The 27,465-nt window shown below is 50.8% G+C and overlaps 1 long non-coding RNA gene across 1 annotated transcript in view; it reads left to right on the top strand.

Moving 5' to 3' along the window:
• The first annotated feature begins 5,330 nt into the window (after positions 1 to 5,330).
• The window catches only part of LOC115521372, a 45,596-nt gene continuing 23,461 nt past the window's right edge, over positions 5,331 to 27,465 (top strand). The window contains exon 1 of the long non-coding RNA XR_003971053.1: positions 5,331 to 5,453. This is a non-coding gene — a long non-coding RNA (uncharacterized LOC115521372). The remainder of the gene's footprint in view (positions 5,454 to 27,465) is intronic.

Genomic DNA, 27,465 nt, shown 5'->3' with positions numbered 1-27,465 from the left:
AGACATTTTTGGATTTGCAGATATTTCAGAATAACCCTGTCACTGCTGATGTAGCTCCGCCCAGGGACTGGCTGCCGAAGCCCTGTCTTTGGAAACCTACATTGCTCCCTTCCAGGAGTCTCATTTTATGCCCCCTCTTGGGCAGTTTCATTTCCTAGGGTTTGCCCTCACTGAATCTCTTTCGCCAGCAGGTCTATTAATATCCCCAGCTGGCTCTTTCTTTCCCACGGCTGGCCGGGATCTGCTGCCGCGGTGGAACTCTGACACAGTGCGTGCCTTCTTGCCTCTGCTCAGGTGACATTGAGTAGCAGTGTTCCTGTGGTTGTGGGCAAAGGCAGGCCAAGGTGGCTGGAATGAACCAGGGCACTGGTTTCTTCCATGCTTGCTGATTCACCTTGGAGGCACATGTCCCTCTTCTGGACTGGCCCAATTGTCACGACTCACTGAAACACATTATTAGTAAGGAGAGGTGCTTGGTGCTTGCTAAAGGTGCTTGGCCCCTTCTTGGGTGTTTTCTCGGTCCAGTGATGGTGGGTGGCTTTAGAGCAGGGTTATCCTGTCTGAGCTGGGCAGGAATCACTCTGTCCCCTCAGAGGCCCAGTGTCTGGTGCTTTTCCACTCCCTCTAGAGCCTTTCCTGTGCCTGTTGCTGTGTTAGCACAAGTCAGCTGGGCAGCTGCCAGGATAAGCCTGCCAGGGAGCCCTTTGACTCTCGTCGGCTTCCCAGGGTCCCAGGCTGGTGGGACTGTTGGCCGAGTGAAACACCATGGGATTAGCCTCCCTGAAGCTGCCTGGGAGCCGGGCAGCAAACATGGAAAAGCTGTCTTGCCTCCCTTTTCCTTTTCCACTTTGGTGTGGACGTCTCTGCACTTGTAGAGTGGTGAGCCAGGGCAGCGTGGCAGAGTAAAAATAAAGTGCGCTCTCGAGTCCAACAGTTGAGTTATGAATACTGCCTCTGCAACTAGCTGAATGACCTTGGGCAAGTCACTTAGCCTTTCTGAACCTCACTGTCCTCATCTGTAAAATGGGGATAAGAGTACCTATTTTTGCTGGGTGGCAGCAAGGCTAAGGTAACATGTAAAGTTTTTAGCAGGGTCTATGACAACCAGTAGGTAGGTGCTCAATAATGTTAGCTGCTTTCATTTTACTGCAGGAAAAGCCTCCATTTCCTGCAATAGTTGCATGCATCCTTGTGATCCTGGTGAAGTGGGGATCTGGAGGCAGGACCAGGCTTGGCTGGGAGAATGATAACAGGACCCTGACAGGCCTGGTGGCTGAGGACTTCTTAGGAATACTTTACAGAAGGGACTGCCTTGGATAAGAACCAAGCTGGCCAGACCTGTGTCACTAAGTAGCAGTTCTGTTGGTGCCGTCTGCAGGGTCAGAGATGGGAAGTGGAGAGCAAGGGGTTGCAGAATCCCCAGGAGTCCTGTATCAGGAGCACAGGTAGAGGAAAGAGCCTTGGACTTAGGGACAAGGAAACTGGGTGACATGGGACATGACCTTTCACTTCCCCTGGCCTTGGCTTCTCCACCTGCAAACTGGGGACGTGAGTGTGTTCCCTGCTGATGGTGTAAAGAGAAGGAGAAACCAATCCCGAGGACGCTTTGAAAACCGCGAGTGCTACGTGATAGTCCAGTGAAGCCTTACTTCTAGCGCACTGGATGGCAGCCAGTCTGAATAATGAAATGGAAATAAATGCTCTTCTATTCCTTTTCTGTACACAGTCTCCTAGAGTATTTGCTAAAGAGCAGTCTTTGGGATACCAGCTTTAAGAATGGAGAAGAGTAATTAGTCTGGATTTCCCTCCAGTATCGAATGATGGGTTTGCAGATAGCTCCGTAATCTAGTTGTGTGACTAGGAAAGTCACTTCACTTCTCCAAACATCATCTGTAAAGTGGGGATGCTTCTGCCTCCCTCACAGAGTTGGGAAGATTGAGGGAATCCACCCCAGGTTTGGCGTGGAGCCCTCCCCCTCTGTCCTGTTTCTCCCTTGTTGTCTGACTCCCTCCCCCACCCCCCCCTTGTGGGCTCCATTGAGCCAACCTGCAGTTACCCTCCTCTGTATCGCATCATCTTGCCTAAACTGTCAGTCTCTTCCTGGAAATTCTTCCTATTTCTGCCAGCATTTTCTTTCTAAAAGACATTTCTGATGAGGTCACTGCTTAAAGACCTCCATGGCTCCTCTCACCAGAGCCCCTGGCATGCCTCACTCCTTCTTTCACCAGCTTGCTCCAGCCTCCCTCCCATCATCCCTGGGACAGAGGCCAGCCTTTGCCGCTTCCTGAGCACATGATGCTTGTTCCAATCCTGATACCTCTATGTCCATCGTGTGTCCCTCCTCCTTGGCTACTTGGTGAACTCCTGTGACGCTGCAAGATATAGTACAGGCTCAAAGGCACTTTCCTAAGCGGAGGCTGTCCTTCCCTCCCTGCTTGTCCAGCCCTGTGGTCATTGTCCTGTGGCATTTGTTACAAGGCACCGTAACGGGTGTGTGTCTTCCCCCGTTAGACTGTGAGTTCCTTGAGGGCAGGCACCACGTCTTATCCACCTCTGCCCCTCACAGGGGGCCTGGCACAGAGTCATTTTCAATAAATGTTGAGTGAATTAAGAGGCCCCCCGAGTGTGATTCTGGGGTGGAGCCGACAACTGGGGCTGGGTGCGGAGACCAGCTTCTATGGAAGCTGAGGGGGCAAGACCACCGGGCGTGTGCTTTGAGGTGCCTGGCCGCCTTGAGCTAATGGCGGCACTGTGTTGCTACTGCTTTGTCTTCCCCGACGCTGGTCATGAGTGAAACCAAAAGAAGCCACTGGCTTCATTTTCCCAGGGGAAGTGGGGCTTGGGCAGAGGGCTGGCTTTCCCCACTGGGTGGGACCTGGACCAGCATAGCCCATGATGAATTTGACCCTGATGACTCTGTAGTGGGGAACAATGTCCTCAGGAAAGCATTCAGGAAGCCCTTCGTGTAGTAGTGATCAAAGCCCTGCAGCAGCTCGGCAGGGTGGATGGGAACGCTCCAAGGAACCCGGCAAGGCCCTGGGATGGAGCCCAGGGAATCCCTTAATGCCCTTACCAGGTGGGGCTCTCCCTCAGCCTCAGCAGAACCCTGGGCCAACCCTGGGGGACACTGAAATCCTAGGGAGGCCTGGGAATGCCGGGGGTCTGAGGGAGCCCCTGCTTTGGGAGTGTCTCCGTTTTGTCTCCATTCATCCCTTAGGCCAGGGAGGGCAGGTGGGCTGCTAGGTGAGGCAGGCTTCTGTTTCCTCATTTCACCTAAAAGCTGAGGTAAACCTTGTATTCACAAGAAGCCCTCTTCATTTGTCCCTCATCCCCAGTGAGTTCAACCAGAAGGGAGAAGAGCACTGGTTCCTGTTAGGCTGACAGGGGATCTGAGGCCCCGAGCGGGAAATGGCTCACCCCAGATAACCAGCAGAGCTGGGTTTGTAGCCACCCGGTGCCCCCTCCCCTTCCCAGTTTACATGTTGTCATCACACCAAAGCAAGGTCAGCTGGCCTGCAGACCGGTAGACCCGATGAGGGAAGCACCCTTTGAGTGCAGGCTGGCCATAGGGCACAGCTGGGGCCCTCTGTGGGCGGCTCACGTGACATACCTCGGATGGAGGCCGCAGCCTGCTTTTCCTGCCCCTTCCCACTTTCGTTTTCCCAGTGCACGGACCACAGACAAACCTTTAGGGGTAGCTCTGCCTCTCTGACGCTCTCCAGGCTGTTTTCCCCACGCGCAGGAGGGTAGGAGGTCACAGACTTTCCCACAGATGGAGCCCCGTGTGTTTATAATTTGGTCAATTGATGACAAGGTTTGTTTATCTACTGTTGTCCCTAAAGCCCTGTCCTTGGCTGGCTGTCACCTCCCTGACATATGCTGGGGCCTCGAAGGGCTCCGATCCCGGCCCTCCCCGCTTCCCCTCCAAGAAACTCAGCTCTGGAGTTAGGCTGCTTGGGTTCAAAACCCAGCATAGCCACTTAGAACTCTGAGGCCTCAACTAAGCTGCCCAGCTTCTCTGTTTCAATTCCATGTGTCAGGTGGGCTAATACAGGACTTATCTCAGGGGGTCATTGTGAAGATTAAGAGAAAACATGCAAGGCATTTGGAACTGAGACTCACTGATAGCCCTCAGGAAAGGTGGTTATTTTGATTCATAGCAGTTTTTTTATGTTCCACGCATGTACTCTTGCAACAAGGCCCTGTTCTCTGGGCTTTAAGAGGAGGTTCCTGAGTGTAGAGGGGAAATGGGCCTATAGTAATGCCGTGGCAGGAGGCTGGGGAGTGGTGAGGGCATTCTGATCCTCAGCTCTGAGGCCCTTTGGCTTTGCCATTTGGTGCTTTTCTGCCCCAACCCCTGCTTCACTGTCTTCCCTACCCCCCAGCCTCTTCTGCATTGCTTTGGCATCTCGCAGCATCCCCCGGTTCCAGCTGGGTCCCCGACACCCACACAGCCCTGCCTTGGTTGGCCCACTCATTGGCCTGTAGGCAGGTGGAGGTTTCTGGAGGAGGCTGTAGAAGCTGGGCATCTGAGGGGAAGGGCCAAGCTGAAGGGGTCCTTCCTGGGTTATCGTGGCTCTCGGAGCACCAACCCAGCTGACAGTGTGTGAGGAGGAAGTCCCCCCAGACCCCTCATCAAGAGGAGGGTCTTAATTTGCTAGGGTGGCTGCAACAAAATACCACAGTCCAGGTGGCTTAAATGCAGGCATTACTTTTCTCACAGTTCTGGAGGCTAAAAGTCTGAGATCAGGTGCCTGCAGTGTTGCTTCCCTCTGAGGTCTCTCTCCTTGACGTGGAGATAGCTGCCTTCTTGCTCTACCCATGGTGGTCCCCCTGTGCACTTGGGTGGGTGACACCATGTCCGGGTGTCTTTTGTATCCAAATCTGTTCTTGTAAAGACAACAGATTGGATTAGGGCCCACTCTTAATGGCCTCGTCTAATTTAATCACCTCATTAAAGGCCTTATGTCCAAACACAGTCACATTCTGAGGTGCTGGGGGTCAGGACTTCAACATGAATTTTGAGGGGACACAATTTTGAGGGTAAGGTAGCGGTAGGGAAAAGGCTGCCTCTGCCTCAGGGGAGAGACTTGGGTGTGGGGTACCCAGCCCCCTGAGGCAGGGGCCTGCTGGGCTCTGGCGCTGGCCTGGTTCTGGGGTGAAGCTGGTGCTGGCTCCCCCTCGCCTCCCCAAGAGACCGTAGGGTAGCAACTAAATGCCTGAGACCGGAAGACACTGTGAGCTGATTATCCCTGTGGTCTCTGGGGTGAAGGAACAGTCAGCGGGCCCCAGGCATGGGTCCTGTCCTTCCCCTGCCTTATCAGAGCCTAGACGCCCTTCCGCCTCGAGGCAGCCTTTACAGGCCTGGCCATGGCCCCAGGCTCTCCCAGTGGGGGCTGACTTTGAGGGGAGAACTCAGCTGCCCTTGTGTTAGCTGAGCTCTGCAACTCACAGTAAGTATCCTTTCAGGTAGGGAGCGGTAGAAAGGCACCAAGAATTATGATTTTTTCCAGAAGATTTACCTGCCTGCTTGGGTTGGTTCATGCTGATATTCCAGTATAGACATTTTCCCTTGAGCTCATGTGTGTTTTGATAAAAGCAGAACAGGGTGGGAAAGTGACTCAGATGTTTGCTGGGATTCGGAATTGGCCACAGATAACCAGCCAGCACCTTGCTTTGGCCCGGAGCCCACCTCTGTGTCACTTTCATGCAGCCCTGTTCAGCAGATTAGAGAACATTTCAGGGGCCTCTGATGGTGCCCTGCCCTTCCCCAACCCTCGTTGTGTCCCTCTGGGGTCTGCAGCCCCGGGGCTCGTGTGGGCCCTGGTTCCCTCAGGGTCCAGAGCCAACGTACAGGCAGGGGTGATGGATGCTTTAGGACAGGCTGCCAGCCGCCTCCTGCCCAGCCAGCTCAAGTCCTGGGATTGCGATGTTCCGGCCTCTTGGAAGAGAGCTGGAGGACAGCTGCCCCGGTTCTCTGGTGGCCCTCATTAGTCTCAGCACCTGAGGCAGACAAATCCCAGCCAAGAACAGGGACATAAGCTTGCTTGCTGAGCTCCTGCAGGCTAAGTGTTGGGTGGGTGCTTCACGAAATCTCACTTAATCCTCCCAAGATGCCTGCAAGACAGGGATTGTCTCCATGTTAAGGAGGTGGAATCTGAGACCCAGCCACTAAGCCACCCTCTTAAGTCACAGGTGGAGAAGGTGGTGCCACTTAAGCCCAGGTCTGCTGGCTTCGGAGTTCTTTTCTACCCCAGGGAAGCTGGCGGTCCCTGCTGATTTCACTGTGCCCATTGCCTTTCTTCCCCTGGGACAGGGAGGGTGGAGGGTGGGAAAACTGGTGAGTGCTTCCTCCCTTCCTTTCCATCTCCAGAGACCTCTTTGTTCTCCCCATTCCTGGACACTGTGGGCCTGGGGCTCCTCACTGGCTGAGCTGGAGCTCTCAGGTCTCCAGTGGCTAGCTGGGAATGAATAGGGTAGTCACCCCTTGACCTGTCTGGCTTCCCACACCAGCCCCCCTCCCCCAGGCAGCCACAATGGCCTGAGGCTGATTCAGTGCCTCCTTTATCGAAAGTGGAGAACAATGCTCAGAGGCAGGCTGCTGGCGGCTGGGTGGGTACAGCCCCCTGCCCTCTGAGGGTTGCTTCTCCAGTGCCAGGAAGTTGAGGGAGGACTGTCCATATCTGGGGTCTGGGGTAGAAGGCCTAAGGGGGCACGTGAGAGGAGGGGGTAAATGGTACCCTTCCCTTACTCCCAGACCTGAACGTGTCTCCCAGTACAAAGCAAGGCTAGGGGTGGTATGACTCCGCCTCCCATTAGCTGGGTGACCCTCTGCCAATGACCTCATTTCTTTGTGTCCTTGTCTTGAACATGAGGCTTTACTTCAATGTCACCAGGTAACAGAGAGGAAAGCTCTCAGTCTAGTGCGTGACTCCATAGAAAATGCTCAGTTGCATTTGTTCCTAGCTGCCCCCTGTCTTGCTCTCTCTGATCAGCCTCTCTTGGGAGGCAGGGTTCATGGGGGAGGCACTGCCTGGGAAAAGACTTTTCTTGGGTCTAGCTGGAGCCTGGAGGGAAAGGAGGCCTCCCTGCTCTCTTGCTGTGCTGTGCTTTTCATGACCCAGAGGAAGCTGAAGGAATCCTGAGCATCCATTCTGATAGGATAGATGGTTGAAGGGGTGACTGAAGAGCCCTTCATAAGCCTAGAACCGTGCTCAGTGTGTCCCAGAGGTATGCAAGGAGACACGGGAAAGCCTTTCCCAGCAGAAGGCCTGAGATCCTGGAACTGGGGGCTAGGGGACTGTTACTGAGGAAGGCCACACAGTCTTTAAAAATAGGTCATTTTGTTCTGATTGGGCTTGGGTGGGGTTTGGCAAGGAGGTGGAGAAACAGGGCAGAGGCCAGCAGGGAATTCACCCTTGAATCAGAAATGAGGTGAGATGGGTGGCTTTCTTGGCAGGGAGAGTTGAATCCTGCCTGGGCCAGGGGGTGGACAGGGAAGCCCCACCACTGCCCCTGCCCCCAGCTTTGCCGAGCTGTATTTTCAGAGACAGCACAGGAAGTGGGCTTTCACAATGTCAGGATACAGGAAGCTATCGGACTATTGAAGGCCACTTCCTGTGAGCTGGTCATTCACATACATTTGTCACCGGCTATCAGGCCTTTTGGGTCCTGCCATTGTCTGGAGGGGCTGCAAAAGCCTGGGGCCGCCAGCAGAGGCTCTTGGACACAGAATGCACTATTGTGCTGAACTGGCAGCACCCCATGGGGTGGGGAGGAAAGCGGTGGGTGAGAAAGGGACAGCCTGCCTCTCATTGTCACTGACTGCACAATGAGGTTGGGGGCTGGGGTCCGCTCCTGCTCATGGGAGCCTGAACTTCTGGGAGAAGGGATGGCTGCAGCAGGAGTCTGCTTTCGGGCGTCGTGCCAGACAGACCTGGAAAGGAGTTCAGGCCCTTTATTAGCAGTGGTGGGTTTTCTAGATCTCTGCCAAGAGCCAGTGTGATATAAAACGGGCTTGGAGTCGAGCAGACCTCGACTTTGAGGTCATACTCTGCTGCTGTCACCTGTGTGACTTTGGCCAGGCCCCCTCACCTCTCGGAGCTTCAGGCCTGCTCCCACAAAACCAGAAGAATCACAACCACCTCATAAGATGATCAGTACTCGATGTGGTCTGTTGGAGTTCTTAGTACCTGGCATGAAATTAGAGGTCTGAGAAATGTTAGTTCCTTCTCCACCCTCATCTCCTTCCCTTCCAGCTCACTTCTGACCCCGCTGTCTGGTCCTCCAGCAGTGAGCGAATCAGCGTGTGCAGGGGAGTGAAGAGGTATTTTAATATCAGCCCAAACAAAGCAGAGCTGTGCCTTCCCCTATGCCAAGAATATCAAATCAACTGTTAATTATCTGCACTAATGGACGGCACAGAAGCAGATCATCTTTCTTTGGCCATGTGCCTTTGGCCTTGTGTGTGAATCTGGGTGTGTCTGAGTTCTACAAATTCACTTCAGGCCAAATGGAGAAGTTGTAACAGGGCAGACCTAGCTCAGGAAGAGGCAGGTTAGAGACGTCTGGCAGCCCGGGGCTTTGCCCTGCTCAGCTCTGACCCGTCAGTGCCAGGAAGGGGCACTTTGTTCCTCAGCTGTGTAATGAGGTGGAAAACCAGGGGCTTTGAGGTCATACACTTGGGTTCAAACCTTGACTCTGGCCCTAACTAACTGTGTGACCTTAGTCAGGTTATTAAAGCTTTTTGTGTCTCAGTGTCTTCATTTGTGAGGTGGGGATGATCTCACTTTGCAGGGTTTCTGTGAGGATGAAATAAGGTAATGCATAGGCCTTTCTTTTCTTTCCCTTTCCCTCTTGTTCCCTGTCCCTTCAGCCCTACCCTGGACAGAGAGCCATTTCTGGTAGCTCCTGGTACATGGACACGGTTAAATGTTTGGATCTCAGAAGGTTTTACCGCCCCACCACACGGAAGAGCCAAAACTGCACTGTTCGATATGGTGGCCACTTGCCATGTGCAACGATTAAAAGTGAAAAGTAATGGATTAAAACTAACAATTCAGCTCCTCGCCAGCTGCACGTGGCTGGTAGCTACTGTACTGGACAGAGGAGCCAGAACATTTCCATCATTGTGGAATGTTCTGTTGGACAGCGCTTAGCTGGAGGATGTGCTATACCGCAGAATCTGATAAGTAGAAGAAAATAAATGAGTGAGGAGAGAGGGCTTGAGTGCGATAATGGCCCTCTTCTCCTTGGAGTGTCTGTGGGGTTTGGACTCTGTGTATGGTGCTCTTCTTCCATCAGTGGAGTGAGTCCAGAGCACACTTGGGCCAACACTCAGATGCCAGGGACCTCTGAGTGAGCTGCCCAAGTCGGCCCTGTGCCCCAGGGTTGGGCCATCTCCAGCCCTTGCACGCAGACACAGTTTGCCCTGTGTGCCACACTGCCCACACAGGTGTGAGTTGTGGCTACTTAGGACTTGGGGGGCACGATGGCCATAAGACTCTGTCTCTAAGCCGCTGCTCTGGGCTCTCTTCCCACATGGCCTTGCGATGACACAGCCTCCTCCCAAGCATAGTCCTGCATGTGACTCTCAGCGTCTTCTCACTCTGTGCTTAGCTGCAGGGGCCGACCTCACCACTCAGCCTGGTCTGATCCCTGAGCCTTGGCAGGCCACTGGGCTCTGGAATTAGCTTTTGTTGCCAACAGCCTGGTGTGTGTGAGTCCTGGGCACCCCTGGACCTCAGCTGTCTGACTCCCAGCTATGCTTTTCCAGCTTATCCAGTTTTTAAGCCCTGCTTAGCTTCCTGACTCCCTGACTGGGCTCGTTACTGTCTCCTTACCTTTCTCTCTTTCCCCTCAGAGGGTCTGGGCTGGTTTCTGTGTTCCTAAGCTGTGGACTGGGCTCCTGCTCTGAATATCCCCATCCCCTAAAATTCCAGTTCTGGAATATGTCTGCTTTGAGTATCAAACTGGTCTAAAGACATCAGCATTGGGCTGGATCTTGCCTTGGAGTAGCTCAGCCTCCCTGTTCGGGTCCTAGCTTCCTGTCCCTTCCCTGATGGGACACTGATGCCTGCACCAACAGAGGAGTCCCAGTGTGTCTGACAACTGAGGCCACTGGGTTGGCCTCGTGGGCTTTCCTACCTTGGGCAGGCATACAGACAATCCCAGCAGCTAGAGTTCAGAGGAATTTGGCAGGTGCTAAGGTTAGGAGTGGGTCTGGGGTCACACATGAGGCCAAGTTGGGAGAGATCAGGTTTCTTTTGCGCAGAATATATTCTCCCGTTGCATATTTCACAGGTGGGGTCCCTGAAGGAAAGAAAAGAGAAATGGCTGACTCAAGGCCACACTGGAAGTCTAAGTAGAGATCAAACATCCATCTTTGTTTCTACTGACCAGAAGTCTCCCAGCCCCTTTCTCCACCCAGGCCTGGGGTCACTCCTGCCCTAGCACAGAACACCTTGTTCTCTTGTCCCCCATCTGAACTCTTCTCTTTCCCTCTCTGCCCTTGGGAAGTTGTAGTGAAAGAGGTGGTCCCCGGGCATCAGCTTTCTGAAGATACTAGAACTGCCCCTACTACCCATTCTTGCCTCTGCCTCATTTGGCTGCCAGCTGAGCATTGGGGGTGTCCGGGGAGGTGTGTCAACCCAGAAAGAACAATGGGCTGCCCGTGCCATTGTTGAGAGAGGCCCATGGGACCTTCTGGCTGGTGCCCCCTCCCGCTTTCCTTCTCCCTGGTGCTGCTGCTTTGTGCTGCCTCTCCTGGGAGGGAAGGGAAAGGGCATGTGGAGGCTGGACAGCGCCTTAAGCAAGTGGCCGAAATCCAGCTTACAGCTTTTCAGGCAAAAAGTGCTTCATAGTTTGTGAACCAGCTTCAGTGGCAGCCATGAAGGCCACCAGTACTTTCTCTGCTCCTCTCACCTCCGGGTGTCTCTGCGGTGGCACTAACCTCTGTGCACACCTGTTTCTTCCATGTCGAGGAATACGGCTGCTGAGAGCTCCCAAGTCTGATACAAGACAGGTTCTATCACAGGACTGACTGTAGTCCTTGCTTTCCAAATCCAGAAATCCCAGACAGGAGGTCCACTGGTCCATGTACCTGTCCCTTGACTGACAGGTAGTAGCCAGGGAAGGGCAAGTATTAGGCGAGAATGTGGCCGCTTTTGCAGTGGCCTGGGGAATGGGGCCAAAGTTTCCAGAGAAGGCAGGCAGTTTCTTAGGTGCATGATGAGGGTGGGGGCAGGTGTGATGGCACCTCTTGGGCAGGGCAGGGGTTTGCAAAGGCCTTAGTCCTCTGTGCTGCTGTGATCATTCACCACAAATGCACTGGCCTTAGGAAGGGAGGTGGGGTGGGATGACTAAGAGGATTTCTGGGACGTTGGCATTGACGTGAACATCAGGGGTGCCCAGGTAGACTAGTGTACTGGAAGGATCATGGCTGTGGAGCATGGCACTGGCTCTCCCACATCTGCAAAGGACTTGGCCTCTTTGAGCTCGATTGGCATCCATAAAGGTTCATGAGATGTGGCTTTCCCTGGCTTCAGCAACCTATGGTTACAAATGAAATCGCATTGACGTTAAGACCTTACCTTTTCTGCCTCCTAGCTCCGCATCTATAGGACCCCAGACTTCTACTTGGTCACAGAGTCCCCAGGATATGCCATGTGTGTTCGTAGCCTGCTGTTTCACGAGTGGCCCTGGCCTGCAGGCCCCAGAAGGGCTACAGGGACCCTTCTTCCAAGCCCAGTGCTGTCCCAGTGCCCTCAAACCTGCAGACAGGGTGCCAGGTGACATCATATGTCCCTCAGCCCTTGCTGAACTGGAGCCACGTGGAATTCTATGAAGAAGTGGAGAGAAGGCTCCTCTCACCAAATCCAAGTTGTACTGGGTCACTGGGCCCCCAAACAGTGTGGCTTGTGAGCCTTCTCCCACGTAATCCCCCGGGAAAGGCATCTCCCCTGCTAGCAGCTCCCCCTCTCTCCCTGAGCTTCTGGCCCAGTGCTAGCTGAGCCGGGGGAAAGTGCATCTTGCTCTGGTCTCTCTCCAGGAGCCCCCTTTCTGTGTACTCCCCCCCATGTTGGACCCTCCTCTTGTGGAGGGATGCTGGGAGGAGAGGGCACTGTCATTTTCATGTGTCAGATACAACCTGACTCCAGATCCTGATTTAGCCTCCTCTGGAAATCCCTTCTTCTCCACAACAGCAGTGACCTTTTAGAAGGGTTGGTGTGTTGACTAAAGGAGATACATGACGGATGTCCAATAAATGGTAGTTCCCTTTCCTTAAGCCAGGAGTTCAGTGGTCTCCTTTTGGGAAGGCAGGGACAATGGTACCTCTTATCTGCTGAGGGAGTAGGTGCAGTGAGGGTGAGGAAGGCCTGGCCTGGCCTGGCCAGATGAAGCTAGTGTATATCCAGCCTAGCAGCTCTTCTGTGGTTTTTTTGGATGAGCTCCATGGGTCCCAATGTGGTCGAGTCAAAGGTCCCGGCTGGTTGTTAGGTGTGTCAGAGTTTGAGCCAAAAGGTCATGGGAGGTAATCCTGGCTGAGAACTCAGACCTAGGAGGGGAGTGAGGGACTACCTTGTTTCCCTAGGATGACTTCCTGCGGTGTGCGTAGCTGCCCCCACCACCACCCCCACCCCCCGCCAGCAGGAATCCCCTCTGGAGCAGTCCTTCTGTGGCAGCCCAGCCCAGCCAATGGCTACTCAGGCTCTGCTAGAATGTTTCCAAAAGCAGGACCATCAGAGAGAAAAAAGTGTGCTCCACATTCAAAGACATCTCCATGTGTTGGAATGATGACAGTCTGGCAGGGCTAGGGGCATTTGGGTGGCTCTATCAGTTAACCATCAGACTCTTGATTTTAGCTCAGGTCATGATCTCGTGGTTCGTGGGATCAGCCCAAGTCAGGCTCTGCCCTGACCTCATAGAGGCTGCTTGCGATTCTCTCTCCCTCTCTCTGCCCCTCCCCTACTCATGCTCTCTGTCTCTGTCTCTCTCCCTTTCTCTGTCCCTCCCGTTTGCACTCTCTCTCTCTCTCTCTCTCTCTCAAAAAAATAAAATAAAATAAATATTAAAAAAATCTAGCAGAGGTAGAGGGTAAAATAATAAACTGAAAAAAGAATGGAAAGAGCTGGTTTAAAGATAGTCTCAAAAATGACCTTGGGAAAAGTGGGGACAGGGACTCAATGAGGAGGGTGGGGGAAGGGTCTAGGCTAAAGCCACTGGGGCAGCTTTGGGATCTCCCTGAGATGAAGAGATCTTTCACAATGAGATGTTCTGAAAGCTAGGCCTAACTCTACCCCTGCCTCCCCCCCCCCCCCCTTTTACTTGGAAAAGTTCCTCAGAGAAGGTTCTGGCTGGATCACTCATTCCCCAGCAAAAGTTGAGACCAGGTCATTGGCCCCTGAAGGGAGCACAGAGAGGTGGTGCCCTTGGGGAACAGGCAGCATAAAGAGTCAACTGGAAGCTGCTTCTGATACATAGAAGCTGTTGGCTCCCCAGGGGGGGATGGCTTGTGTACTCAAGAAGGCTCTCAGAGCTGCCTTTCACCCAGGGACATAACATAGAGAGGTGTCCACCATGACCTGCTGTCTGTCCGTCCAGCCTTCACTTTCCAGGAAGGGACATAGAACCCTAGGATTAGCCACGTGCACACATGGAAGTGCATCACACACACTTCTGGCACCCTCGTGGCTCATACACATACATGGATCCTGACACACGCATGTCACTTCCTCCCCATCTTCAGCCACTCTTGTCCTGGAGAGTTAGTTGATGCAGGCCCAGGACTTCTTGTCTCCTCCTCCTCTGCCCTCACTGCCCCCCTCTCAGCCAGCCCCACCCCTGAGAAAGTACAGCTCAGGGGTCCCCAGGGCTGCACAGGAAATGCTTTGCACACTATGGGTCAGCCAGGCTATTTTCTGTCCCAGAACTGGAGGGAGGCTGGGCTGGGAGTAGCCAGTCATGACAGTCAGCTGTTTTCTGCCTCTTTCTCTGTGGCCTTTTCTCTGCCTCTACAATTTGCAGTGTTTGTCTGTCTCTCATGTCTCTATCTTGTCTCTATTTCTCTTCATGCCCCAGAGTCTTTCTGACCCACTGTCCTTTGCTTCCTTTCACTTGACTATTCATACCCTTCAAAACTCAGCTCTGTGCCACCTCTTCCAGAAAGCTTTCCCTGATCCCTCCTATCCAATCTGGGCTCCCCTCCCCTTTGCTTCCAAGAGCTCAGAGCAGGATGCTCTCAGAGAATTGCACTGTGTGGATAAGAAGTGTCTTTGCCTCCTGGCCAGATTGTGAAACTCGTGAGCACAGGCTGTGAGGTGTGCCAGTGTGAGCTCTCTTGTCAAGGGATACATAACTTGCCTAACAACAGATGGCTGCTGAATTGCCTTTAAGGAGGGTGGGTTTGGGCAACTGCAAGGCTTCTGTTTAGCTGGGTGAGCTGTGTAGCTTTGGAGCCAGAGAAGAATTACCAGGAGAGTCAGCACAGTAAGGGGCTAAGGCCAGAGAAGGATGTATTAGCGTCCTATTGCTGCTGAAATGCATTGCCACGAATTTAGTGGCCTAAAACAACACAGATTATTTATTTTTTATTTTTTTTTAACATTTATTCATTTTTGAGAGATGGAGAGACAGAGCGTGAGCAGGGGGAGGGACAGAGAGAGAGGGAGAGACACAGACTCCAAAGCAGCCTCCAGGCTCCGAGCTATCAGCACAGAGCCCAATGGGGGGCTCCAACCCACAGACTGCGAGATCATGACCTGAACCGAAGTCAGACGCTTAAGGGACTTAGCCACCCAGGTGCCCCAACACAAATTTATTTTTACAGCTCTGGAGGTCAGAAGTCTGGAACAGACCACATTGATCCAAAGTTGTTTCTCTCTGGAGTCTGTAGAGGAGAATCCATTTCTTTGCCTGTTCCAGCTTCCAGAAGCTACCTAATTCTTTCCCACATGGCCCCCTTTTCTCTTTTCTCCATCTTTACAGCTATTTCGAGTCCTCATATCACACCACTCTGACATCTACTTCTGTCTTCCTCTTCTACTTTTTATGATCCCCTTGATAATAGAGAATAATCTCCCCATCTTGATGTCAGCTGATGACCTTACTTCCATCTGTCACTTTAATCCACCTTTAATCCACCATGTAACCTAACACTTTCACAGGTTCTGGAGATCAGGATGTGGACATCTTGGCGAGGGTGGACATCATTCTGCTTACCACCTTGAGCTACTAGTGTGGTGGGAGGGAGACTGTGAACAAACATGTCTGATGAGTTTGGGGGGAGATCTTGTGGTGGGGTGTGCATGTCCTCTTTATTTCTTACAAACTCTCCAGCACTTGGACACAGTGCATATTTTCCGTGGGGTACACGTGAAGGCACGCAGACCCTGGCTTCAAGGGTTGGCATGAGGAAAAAGCCCCGGGTTTCCCACCCCAGGAAGAGCTGAAGGCTGATTTATACATCCATTCATCGACCCGTATGTGCCGGGTTAGGCTTCTAAGCTCACAGCCCTTAAGTCACTCACAATCCACTGGGGGAGGCAGGTGTACAAACAGGCAAGTTCACTCTAGGGTGGGAAGGTCGGTCATGAGGATCTGCACAGACAGAGCACAGAGGAGGCCCTCCACTTAGCCCGGAGAGAGGAGAGGCCAGGAAGACCTCATCTGAGTTTTGAGGGATGAACAGAAATTCACCAGGTGAAGATGGGAAAGTGTATTCCGGGCAGCCTGGGATGTCAGAGAAGGGCACAGGGATGGAGATACAAGGCAGCATGAGGTATGTGCGTACGTGTGTGTGTGCACGTGTGCACGCATAAGTAACTGTGAGTACAGGTCCTGGCACATTAGCGGCACTCAGAAAATATATCTGGAAGAAGTTCCTCAGTGTTAATGCTGTCCTATTTCTGTTTCTAGGCCCTTCCAGACATAACCAGATAGGAGACACCTCCTTTTGCGGAAGTCCCCCTTGAGTTACTGTGACTTATCTGAGAAGTCTTTTTCAGGGTCTCTCATTAGGAAAAAGAGGAAAGTTATTTCCTATCTGATCCCCAATGTAAGAATAATTCTTCTTGGGGGCATCTGGGTGGCTCAGTCAGTTAATCATCCAACTTCGGCTCAGGTCATGATCTCTTGGTCTGTGAGTTCAAGCCCCGCATTGGGCTCTGTGCTGTCAGTTCAGAGCTTGGAGCCTGGTTCAGATTCTGTGTCCCCCCCTCCTCTCTCTGCCCCTTCCCCATTCCCACTCTGTCTCTCAAAAAATGAATAAATATTTAAAAAAATTTTAGAGTAAGTCTTCATATCTGAAGCAGGATGCTATACACTTTACTGAATCATTCGTAATGTCTCAGCTGATCTTTTTTTTTTTTTTTTTTTTAGTTTGTTTCCCCGCTGAAGAAACTGAGGCTCAGAGAATTAACAAACATTTCCCAAGGGCCCATGACTGAGATCCCACAGCTGGACTCCAGCACTCCTGCTTCTCAGCCAGGAACTGCTGGGGTGTCTTGTCCCCTTCCCTCTTGTGCTGAGACAACTGGGAGCTGGGCCTGGGTGGCCTGGTGCTGCCCAGGACTCTTCTCCCCCACTTCCCCCAAGGAGTTTCCTGAAGGTGGAAGTGGGTCCTGAAGTCCTGAAGGGTGCTGCACCTGGAGGGTGAGCTCATGTCAGCAGACAGAGCAGGGAAGGCAGTGCCAGGCAGGGGAGGGCCTGAGCAGTTCCCTTGGTCCCGGTCCCTGCTTCCACCTTTGCCTCCTCTTCCCGGGAATGGGTCCTTTCCCTGGGTTCTGGACTGATAATCAGGAGGCCAGGGACCCAGTGAGGCCAGGAAAGTCCCTCAGTTTCCCTGTCTGAAAATGAGGATTGAGTTAGATGGGGGTTTCCCTGCCTGCTGAATACTCTTCAGGGAAAGGGTGGCATGGACAAATGAGGGAAAAGCTCCTGCTCCTGGACTTGCACAATATTCAGTGGTTTCAAAGGCTCCGACAAGTCCTGAAATGAAAAACTCAAGTTATCCAGGGTCTGTCACTTGGCCTTTCTCACGCTCCTGTCCTCACTGTGTCCCACTGAGCACACATTGGAAAATGCTGGCACAGATAGTCTCTAAGGTCCTTCCTCACCTCTACTTCCAAAATGCAAGTTCCTTGCGGCAAAGGTGTACTGTTGACACTTGTCATACATTTTTGTCTATCCAGCACCTCCAACCCCGTCTTTGTTGTGAAGGGGTCACATATGAGTCTCGGAGGGTAGCAGAGCCCCATCTTTCACTACAGAAGCCTCCCTTTGCAACATACATCCTCCTCGTCCTTTCTGGCAGCTGGGGTGGGGACACGGGATCTAGGCTTAGGGCTGAATCCAGAGACAAGACCCAAAGATAAAGGCCAGCAGTGGTCTCATTCAGAGAGGCTGAGCCTGCAGGCGGGAGGGACACTCACAGCATTCGGCATGAGTTTTCTGCCCACAGTGTTGCCTCAACTGGAGCTCCTGCTGTCACACCTGCCTGGGTTCCCCACGGTTCTCTGAGCCTCATTTTTTAGTCTTCATACTACTGCTCTATATTCCTCCAATAATCTTTTCCACACGTGTTAGCCAGAGTTGTTATTACTTCTGACAACTAGGAATCCTGACTGAGCACATAGTAGATACTCCATAAATATTGGTCAAATGCACCTGTACAACCAACCTCTGACCCACGACTAAACCCACTTTTTCGGCAATCTAATCCAGCTTGGTCTGGTTCTGCAACTCCTGAGTACAGACCCTCTGTGGGATGATGCAGCCTGGGGAGTTTGGAGATGGGTCAGACTCCATCTCTGTCTCCTGGGACCCCTAAGTCTTCTGTGGGAGACTGACCCACGCCAGCACGGAGGGCCTGACAGAGTCTGTGGGAACACAGGAGAGTCTTGCTAGCTGAGGAGACCTCCTAGCTTGGTGCACCTGACCTGGGTCTTGAGAAATGGATAGGTCAGGATGTGAGGGAGCATTTCCAGGCTGAGGAAACAGACAAGCCAAGGGAGGCAGGCAAGCCTGGAGCGTGCAGACCTGGTATGTGTAGCAACAGGCAAGACCAAGGGGTCCATGCTAAAGAGAATGGCTTTTGTTCTGTTAGTCGTGGGAGTCACTGAAGTGTTGAGTAGGGGAGGGACATAATGACAGCATCAGTTTGGTGCCACAGGAAGAGCCTGGATTTGGGGGCCAACAGCTAGATGTTGCCACTTTCGGAGCTATGGCTCAGGCAAGTCACTTGGACTTTCTGAGCCCCAGTTTCCTCTCCTATAAAAAGGGACACAATAAAACTCAGTAGAACCATTGCAAGGATTTGAGACTTATATGATGGCATATAGTAGGTGATATGTTTTGGAGTGGTGGTGGGGGTCTGGATCTGATGGCCAAGAAAGAAAGGTGATTTTATTAAAGCACAGGGACAGGACCCCAGGGCAGAATGAGGTGCACCCCTGTTGTGAAGAGTGACTGATTGTATTCTATGGAGTCAGATGAGGTAAAGACAAAAGGGAGGTTCCTAACAGTATTTTTACATGCTAAAGAAGACTCCTAAGATACTGGAGGCCAAGCTATTGTCAAGCTAAGGTTGTTTTTTCCTCTAGTAAGGCATTAAGACAGTAGGGAGTTCCTGGAGGAATGTTTTACTCTGCCCATCTCACATATTTGTCAATGGGCTGTAGACTATAAAGAAATTTAATTTTACCTGCCATTTCCTTCTTGCCTTTGTTTCCCACATTGCTGTGGAGGGGAGAGTGATGTTGGGGCTCCAGGAAACTGAGTCTATGGTTTTCTGGAGGTTAGGCTATTAATAAGATTGTCTCTTTATTGTAATTTCCTAAGACATTTGTAAACTGATGGAGACTCATGTCCTGCGGGACTGTGATCTCTATCAGTTAACCATTGGTTTTTCCCTTTCCTTTGTTCTTGGGCAACCAGAAGTACCAGAGGAATGTCACACATATCCCACAGGGGCAGGTGTGTGTGTGTGAGTGAGGGGGAATGCAGGATGTCAGCTTGCCTTATGCTCCCTCCTCAGTAGGCACCCAATAATAGATCATAGTATCATCATTAGATCCCTATGCGAGAAAGATGAGCCCCTTCTCTAGACAGACTCCTTGAGAGTAGATCTGCCTTTTATCTCGTCATCCTTAGCATAGCTCCTGACACAGAGTAGATGCAAGGTAACGTTGTTTGACGAAGAATGATGGACAGAACACTGTAGCCAGTGTGGAGGAAGGAATGGTGGGGTGAGACTCCCTGTCCCCACAGTGGAGAGAGATGTGTGCCTCATGGCTCTGTCACCCTTTCACTGCAGGGGGTGAGGAAGAGCAAGACTTCATAGACCCGAGAGTGTCTTGCCCTGTGCAAAACAGAGAAAGGAGAAGCTTTTGATTTTGGACATGCAGACTTTGAAGCACCAAATGGGTATAGGAGAGATTGGGCTACTCTTGTATGGATCTAGGAATTTGGCCCAAAGGCTAAAGTACACAGAGAGAGGGGCGCCTGTGTGGCTCAGTTGGTTAAGCGCCCAACTTTGGTTCAGGTCATGATCTCATGGTTTGTGGGTTTGAGCCCCGCATTGGGCTCTGTGCTGAAGCCTCAGAGCCTGGAGCCTGTTTCAGATTCTGTGTCTCCCTCTCTCTCTGCCCCTCCCCCACTCGTGCTCTGTCTCCCTCTGTCTCAAAAATAAATAAACATAAAAAAAAGTACACAGAGAGAGACTTTAGCTCAAAATATGGATAGATTTTTGGGACTAGGTTGCCATTGAAGGTGATCAGATTCCCATTGATGGAGGTATATGAGAAGACGCTGGCTGGCCATTGGTGGAAAGGCTAGACCACAATCTAACACTTGGTTGTGTAGTGCATCAGTCAGCGTTTTCTGTGTAATAAAGCCTGAGTGGTATACAACAATAGGGTGCGTGGCTCACAAGTCTGGAGTCAACGGAGGTTGGCTAGGCAGCTCTGCTGACGTTGGATGGGCTCATTCACATGTCTGGGGGCTGCTGCCTCGGCTGCTGTGGCTCGGCGCGTTTCCACCAGTCTCTGCTCCCGCAGGCTAGTCCAGGCATGCTGTCTTGGCTGTGGTGGAGATGCAAGAGAGCAGATGTAAACATGCAAGACCTCTGGGGGCCCAGGCCCAGAGCTGGCACACAGTCATTTCTGTTACATGTTGTTGGTCAGAGCAGGCCACGAGGCCAGCCCAGATCCAGGGGGTTGGGGGTGGGGTGGGGTGGACTCCATCTCTTTAGTGAGAAAAGCTACAAAGTCAGCTACGAAGTCATCTACAAAGGCTGTGGGTCCAGGGAGGGATAAAGTATTAGAGTCATGAATGCCGTGCGAAATGGGTGGTGATTAGCCCATTGTTTTAAAGTCTGAGTTCCTGGTAAACCTAAATTTTGAACATTTTCTTCAGGGATCCCTGTAAGGCCTGGGGGAGGGTGAATGGGTTGGCATTTTTTCCTTTGGACTGTTGTATAAAAGCCTCTTAATTCAGTATTAATAATGCATTACTAACTTGGCATTAGTGATGGTAAACACTATTGGGTCCTCACTACACATCTGGTGTGTTTTAGCTCCCTTGTTAATCCCTGTGAGACGGGCATTATTACTTTACCGTTTTGTTGGGGAAAAGACATCGAACCTTAGAGAGGTCGAGCAATCAGCCTGTCTGATTTTGAGGTCCTGGTTCTCAAACAGGGAGCCGGCAGGAGAGAGGATGGGTTGGTAGAAGAGCTTGAGATCCAGTCTCCGAGGGAAGGGCCAGTGTGCTCCGAGGGGGCTCAGAGTTTGAGATCCTGGAGGCAGAGCCATACTGAGTGTTGAAGCTACCCCAGGTGGGTCTGGGCCTCTGTGGCCAAGGTGTGGGCTGAGGAAAACTCATCTACTTCTTCAGCTGCTAGCTGCTGAGTGCCTCTCTTGTTCCAGTCACTGCTCTAGGTACTGGAGACATAGTGGGGGAAGAAGATGCACCAGGTCTGCTTTCTTGAAATTTACTTTTCAGTGGAGGGAGACACTAAACCTATAAGCAAATCATAATAAATCTTCCGCCAGTGACAGGCACTAAGGGCCAGGCCTCCCTTCAGGAGATTTCCCAGAGGGTTCAAGGTTGTGTTGATGACATAATGTACAGGTGAGAAGTCACCTTATGTGCTCCCTGTGGGTCTGTGCAGCAGGACCACTGGGAGATCACAGCTCTGAGGTAGTCCGGCCGGAGGCCAAGTTTTTTTGGATTGAATTCTCAGGCCAGGACCCTAGGAGCCCTGGGGGCAGGAAGCAGGTGTGGAGTTGGACAAGAGCATGGCAAAAAGGAAAAAAAAAAAAAAAAAAAACAAAAAAAAAAAACAGCGCCGAGGACAGTGAGGGAAGATTAGTGAGGATTGTGACATCAGAGAGGTAGGGGTGGGGCCCTGGGTTATGTGCAAGAGGATGGGGTGCAGGCTGGACCCCTGGCCTTAGAGAACAGCCTATGGACCATTTCTTGAACAGGGTCTGGGCTAAGAAGCGTAAGGTCCTAGAGGTCAGTTCTGATGCCAGCTCAGAATATAGTTGCTGAGAGTCGTGTGGAGGATGGGTTTTGTAGCAGCATCTCCCTTCAGTGGAAAAGAGCCTGGATTGAATCAACATGTCTGTTGGGGATACAGAATGGGGGAGGAGTAGCTCAGTGCTGTGGTGGGTGGGAGGGCTATTTAGTCACTAATATTCTCGAGAATTGCCAGTGCTTAGTGATAATAAGTCAATAATAAAATTAGTTTTATTACTTACACATTTGCTGTAGACAATGGACCCCTTTATTGTCCACACCTGGAGTAGATGACCCCCACCCCCTGTGGCGTCCCTCTGCGCACATGCAAATGGTAGGATGAAAACAGAGCAGAACACCCCATTTCTAGCATCTGTTATAACCCCCCAGTGACTGGATGCGTACTCCCTCTTTTCCAAACACTTGGAATCAGAAGATAGCTGGCTGTGATCAAGTTGGACAAATCACTTGAATTTTCGAGCTTTTCCTCATCTGCACAGTGAGGTGCCCAGTGTGGCATTCTTTGTGCACCTACATCGGGCACTTTGGCATTGAATGATTGGGCCACCAGGGGTGGTTTGTAAGAGTCCCTGGACGTAGTGGGAGAAGTGGTGAAGGGTGTTTGTGGATTATTATATGGCTGCTGGACAGTAATATTAAGACCTTCTTTCTGAAAAGGAGGAAATAAATCCTGCTCCCACCTTTTGGAGGGGGAAGTCATGGGTGGGGATGGAAGACGGGTGGAAGGGGGGAGGATCCAAGGACATAGTTCTCTCTGGACAGGGTCAGAATGGATGAGGATGGTGAGGCTTATAATCTCGGGGAGGGGTTCAGAGCCTGGGGGGTTGGCTGCAGGGGCTGTGACTCTTGGTGAGAGGTTATACATTTACCTAGAGCTGAAGATGGGCCCATGGGGTCTGAGCCTCAGTACACATAGGTCTGGGCATGGCATGGCCTGGGGGAACATTTTATAGTTATATCTACAAAATGGGGATGATTTCTCTGTTTACTAACTGGCAGAGGCTGTTAGAGCCCCACTCATGCCCCTTTGGCACCTACCTGAGGACTTTCTCTGGCCGCAGGACAGTCTCAGCCCCTCGTAGGCAGTCTCAGAGAGCTAAGGTGCCCAGGAGCAGCCCTCAACCAAAGATGGGTGGCAGTGATGGGGGATTATGTCAGCTTCCTTGCATCTCTGGGGGACAGTTCTGTTCTGTGTTGTGTTCCCAGTGTGACTGAATCCCAGTTGCCCACAGCTGTCTTGGCACACTGATGTACCTAATGGGAACTTCCTAGGATCAATTCCTGAATTAACTATGCTGCACTCAAATCCTTACCTCAGAGTCTGCTTTAGGGAAATCCCAAACTGAGACATTAACCTAATGGATCTGTTATGAGCTTCCTTATGAAAAGTGAGGGTAGCTATGGCAGGTCGATGATAGCCCCCCAGCAGCCCCAGTAAATGAATACAGCAGGCTGTACGTACTTTGTAAACTGGAGACCCTCACAAATATGAAGGGGCTCGCTAGGGCACGATGAAAAAGATCATGAGCTTTGTGGTCTGGCAGATGGGGATTTACATCCCAAGAGCGGTGTGGCCTTGGACAAGTCACTTTGCCCCTCAGTCACCTCGTGTGAAAAAGGTAATGGGAAGCAATTCTTGTATCTTATTTCCTCTCTAGTATTGAAAATGGTGGTATTGGTAAGGGCTGTCCCAGAGACTAGCCGAAAAATGGGCACCCAATGGATGGGTGCACTTTTGCTATCAAACGTTAGCATGTGTGTATTTCTGAGGTCAGTGACGGTACTTGTGGCTTGGAAGCCCCTGTCCTCTCTTTTCAGTGTGGGCAGACTTGGAGTTGAGTGCTTTATCCCTGGAGGGGCCAGGAGCTCACTGTCCCCACCCTGACTCTGAAGCTGGCATTCTGGCCTGAGTGACCTCCAGGGTGGGCCCAGCCCTGCCCCTGCCCCTGCCTCTGCAGCCCTCGTTGGCAGCCTGGCAGCCAGGCCTGTCCATGCTTATCAGCTCCTGTGTTTGCTCAGGATGGGTACGGGCCTCCTCCTCCCCCTCAGAAAACAAGAAAACATGTTTTGCCAGTGGCGGGGTGGAGTGGGGTGGCCTCTCTGGCTTCCAGCCTGCCCCTCAGCAGGGCCGCCAGCGGGCAGCAGCCTGTTGTTATTGGAGGGATAGCTGGCTCTCCGGCCGCCTGTTTCCTCCAGCTGTCCAAGCATGGCTGGCTGGGGAGGAAGCCCCCAGTCTGCAGGGCCCTAGCCGAACCCCCTGTCACAACAAGGGAACAATGGCCTGGATGGGCTGGTGGGTGGGTAGAAGGGCAGCCTCCTCTGTTCCCTGCTCCCACCAGCGAAAGGGACAGTTTGTTGGGAGGTCTGCTCCCTGCTTGCCTCCCGCACCTTGTTTTCCACCTTGTTGGGCATACTGTCTCCCATCGCAGGGCCAAGGAAAACAGTGGTCTCAGGAAATGTCTCTGGGCTGTTGCTGGGGTTCAGCAGCTCTGGGAGGTAGCAGAGCTGGGGAAGGGAACCAGAGAGGGAGAGGTGTTGCACAGGCTCCATTCTTTCTGGGACTGTAGCTAAAGAGTCATGATCTGTTTCCCCAGAGAACCTCAAGGACTTTGTCTCCCTGCATCTTGTGTCCTCAGGCCCAGTGCATGGTCTGGCACATAGCAGATAGCAGAAATGATTTGTTGACTAAATCAATGAAAGATCGAACGTATGAATAAATTCAGTTTCTAGCTCTGCTACTACTGGCTATGTGACTTTTAGCAGGTTACTTAACCTCTCTGAACCTTACTTTCCTTATCTGTAGAAAAAGTGCTTCATAGAATTGTTGTAAAAATAAAATATACTTCCATCATTTTGAGTCTATGATACAATAAGCCCAAGAGATTGTAACTAGTGTTAGTACATGATTATTGCCATTGCTGTTGTCCTCAGTGTGTGATTTAGAGGAGATTGCCACAATATTTGCAGTAAGAGGTCTACAGTTTTGTCTCCATAGGTACAGGAAGTGGTGCTGAGCAGATGTTATCTCTCCTGGGGTGGGGTGTGCCTCTTCCCACACGTTCACAGCCCCCTACATTGTAGGCGGGCTCCTGGGCCAGTCTGGGTAGCCCTTGGGGATGAGGCAAGTAGTTTGGGGTTCATTGCAGGACTTAAGTGTATCAGAGGCTGTGCGGGCCCCTATGATCTGTTATTTAGTTTAGTCTTCACAACAACCCTATGAAGAAGACATTATTATCTGCATTTTACAGATGGGGACACTGAGACTCAGAGAGATAGAGTCACATGGCCAAGGCCACACGGCTGGTAATTTATAGAGAGATTTGGATCTAGGTCTTAGAAACACAAAGTTTTGTTCATTCTCTTGTGCTTCAGTGCCTAGAGATAAAGACATGCTACTTAGATGTGGGATTTGGTCTATCAGTGACTTTAGACTCAGGATTGTAACCAAAAGTAAAGTAAAGATGGAGGTTTGAGCATGGAGCCGGGGATGGAAACTGAAGAGTGGGAAGCTGATCCCAGCATGAACTAGGGCTTTTGAGGAGTTGTGTTCAGAGTACGAGGGACAAGCATAGCATGATACTGTGTGTGGGTATACATATACATATGCATGTATTGGATTAGTCAGGGAGGCTAATGGTATAACCACCACAATAAAAAACCAATCCTTCATGGCTCAATACAATAAAGGTTTATTTTTTACTTATTTCACAGTCTGGCACACCACATGGGCAGTCAGGTGGGGAAGGGAGCTCTGCTCCATGCGGTCATTCAGGGACCCAGGCTCCTTCCATGCTGTGGTTCCATCATCCTCTAGGGTCTCAGAGTCATCCATGAGACCATCTCCATTCTCCAGGAAACGGAACATGCAGAAGACAACCCACTCTTAATTGCCTTGTTCAGAGGTGACTCATACCACATTCATCTGTATTCTATCAGCAAGAACTAGTTGCATGGTCCTACCTAGATGCAAGGAGGATAGAAAAGGGATCTAGCAGTGTGTCCAGGAAGAAGAGACAACATGATATGGATGAGCCCCAGCAGGCTCTAACACAAAAATATCAGTGATTTCTTTATTTCTGTATATCAATTATCTATCTATCTATCTAACAATTTTTGAACTTTCTATGTGCAAGATACTGTGCTAAGCTTTGGTCCACGGGGTACAGGCAAGGCACTCTGTGCTCGGGCAGTTGCTAACAGGACTGATGCTTGTTTTATTCAAGTTACTGGATCTGAACTTATACAGAAGTACCTAGGTGAAGGGGCTCTAATAGTTTGCAAACTTTTTGAAATGGCCAGAACAAAAAAAGCATGTCTTATCTTGGATGAAGTTGATGCTATTGCAAGGGCTTCTTTTGATGATGGTGCTTCAATGCTGGAACTGATCAATGAGCTGGACGGTTTTGATTGTCGAGGTAACATGGGAGTACTGATGGCCAATAATAGATCTGAAGCTTTGGATCCAGCACTGAGGAGGCCAGGGAGATTGGATAGAAAGATTGCATTTAGCTTACCTGATCTAGAGGGTTGGACTCACATTTTGAAGACTCATGTTCATTCCATGAGTGTTGAAAGTGATATCAGATCTGAATTGTTAGCATGTCTGTGTCCCAACAGCACTGGTACTGAGATTAGAAGTGCCTGCATAGAAGCTGGTATGTTTGCCATCAGAGCAGGGTGAAAAATTGTTACTGAGAAGGATTTCTTGGAGGCTGTAAATAAGGTCATTAAGTCTTATGCCAAATTCAGTGCTACTCCATGCCATATGACTTACCACTGAGCCCTGAAGGCTTTCATGGAAACACTTCTTTTAATTGGAATCCTAACCTTATTATAGACTTGTTAATGGCCATTACACACAAAAAATGAAAGGGTTTCAAAATTGTATGGCTTTTTTTCAGATGTCTTTTCTCTGTAGTACAATGAAAGGTGATATTTAATATCATTAGGCAGAAAAGCTTATCACAATGTATGTTGACTGTTTTGATCCACTACCATTTAAGCATCCCATATCATAAAGTGCTTGCTTAGACCACGTATGTTCTAGGCAAATGGTGGCTGGGTGGTGATTGTATCTTCCCATTTGCCTAGTGAGGTGGGTCTAATGCATGCCAAAACTTTCCTACCTAATTTACTTGGAGAAGAGCTGGGGTTCAAGTCCAATTTTGTCAGCTCTATCACCTATGTTTCTCCCCTTCATACTCTTCTGTTCTTCGTCAAAATAGCCCATCTCAGCACAGGACCAAACAGGACCATTCAATGTTTGTTTATTTTTTTCCTGCTATGTTGAGTAATACAACTTTGGTCATTAAAAATTTTTTTTAATGTTTTTATTTATTTTTGAGACAGAGAGAGAGTACAAGCAGGGAAGGGGCAGAAAGAGAGGGAGACACACAATCTGAAGCAGGCTCCAGGCTCTGAGCTGTCAGCACAGAGCCTCACACGGGGCTCAAACTCACGGACTGTGAGATCATGACCTGAGCTGAAGTCAGATGTTCAACCGACTGAGCCATCCAGGCACCCCAGCCATTTTTTTTTTTTTAAAGTGGAAGAAGCATCTGCTGTATTAGATTTTGCTTTGCTATTTGAGTTGAGTTCAAGTTAATCAAGAAGAATTAGTGATTTTAATGACCAGTGATATGGTAAAGAAGAAAAATATATATATACACATAGTCATCTAATTTAGAAAATCCAGGTTTGTTTCATACAGAGAAGTACTTATTTTCATCTTATAAAATAATGGTTTAAAATTTTGGTAAAGGTCCTGCTAGACTTCTTGTCTCTAACAGTGAGTTATTTTTTTTAAATAAACTTGTATTGGGGGCACCTGGTTGGCTTAGTCAGTTGAGTCTCTGACTTCAGCTCAGGTCTTGATCTCATGGTTAGTGGGTTCGAGCCCCGTATTGGGCTCTGTGCTGACAGCTC

The sequence above is a fragment of the Lynx canadensis genome, chromosome C1 (genome assembly GCF_007474595.2).
Source record: "Lynx canadensis isolate LIC74 chromosome C1, mLynCan4.pri.v2, whole genome shotgun sequence".
Lineage (NCBI taxonomy): Eukaryota > Metazoa > Chordata > Mammalia > Carnivora > Felidae > Lynx > Lynx canadensis.
Note: the sequence above shows the minus strand (reverse complement) of the source record. Positions and strands in the feature narration are given on the sequence as shown.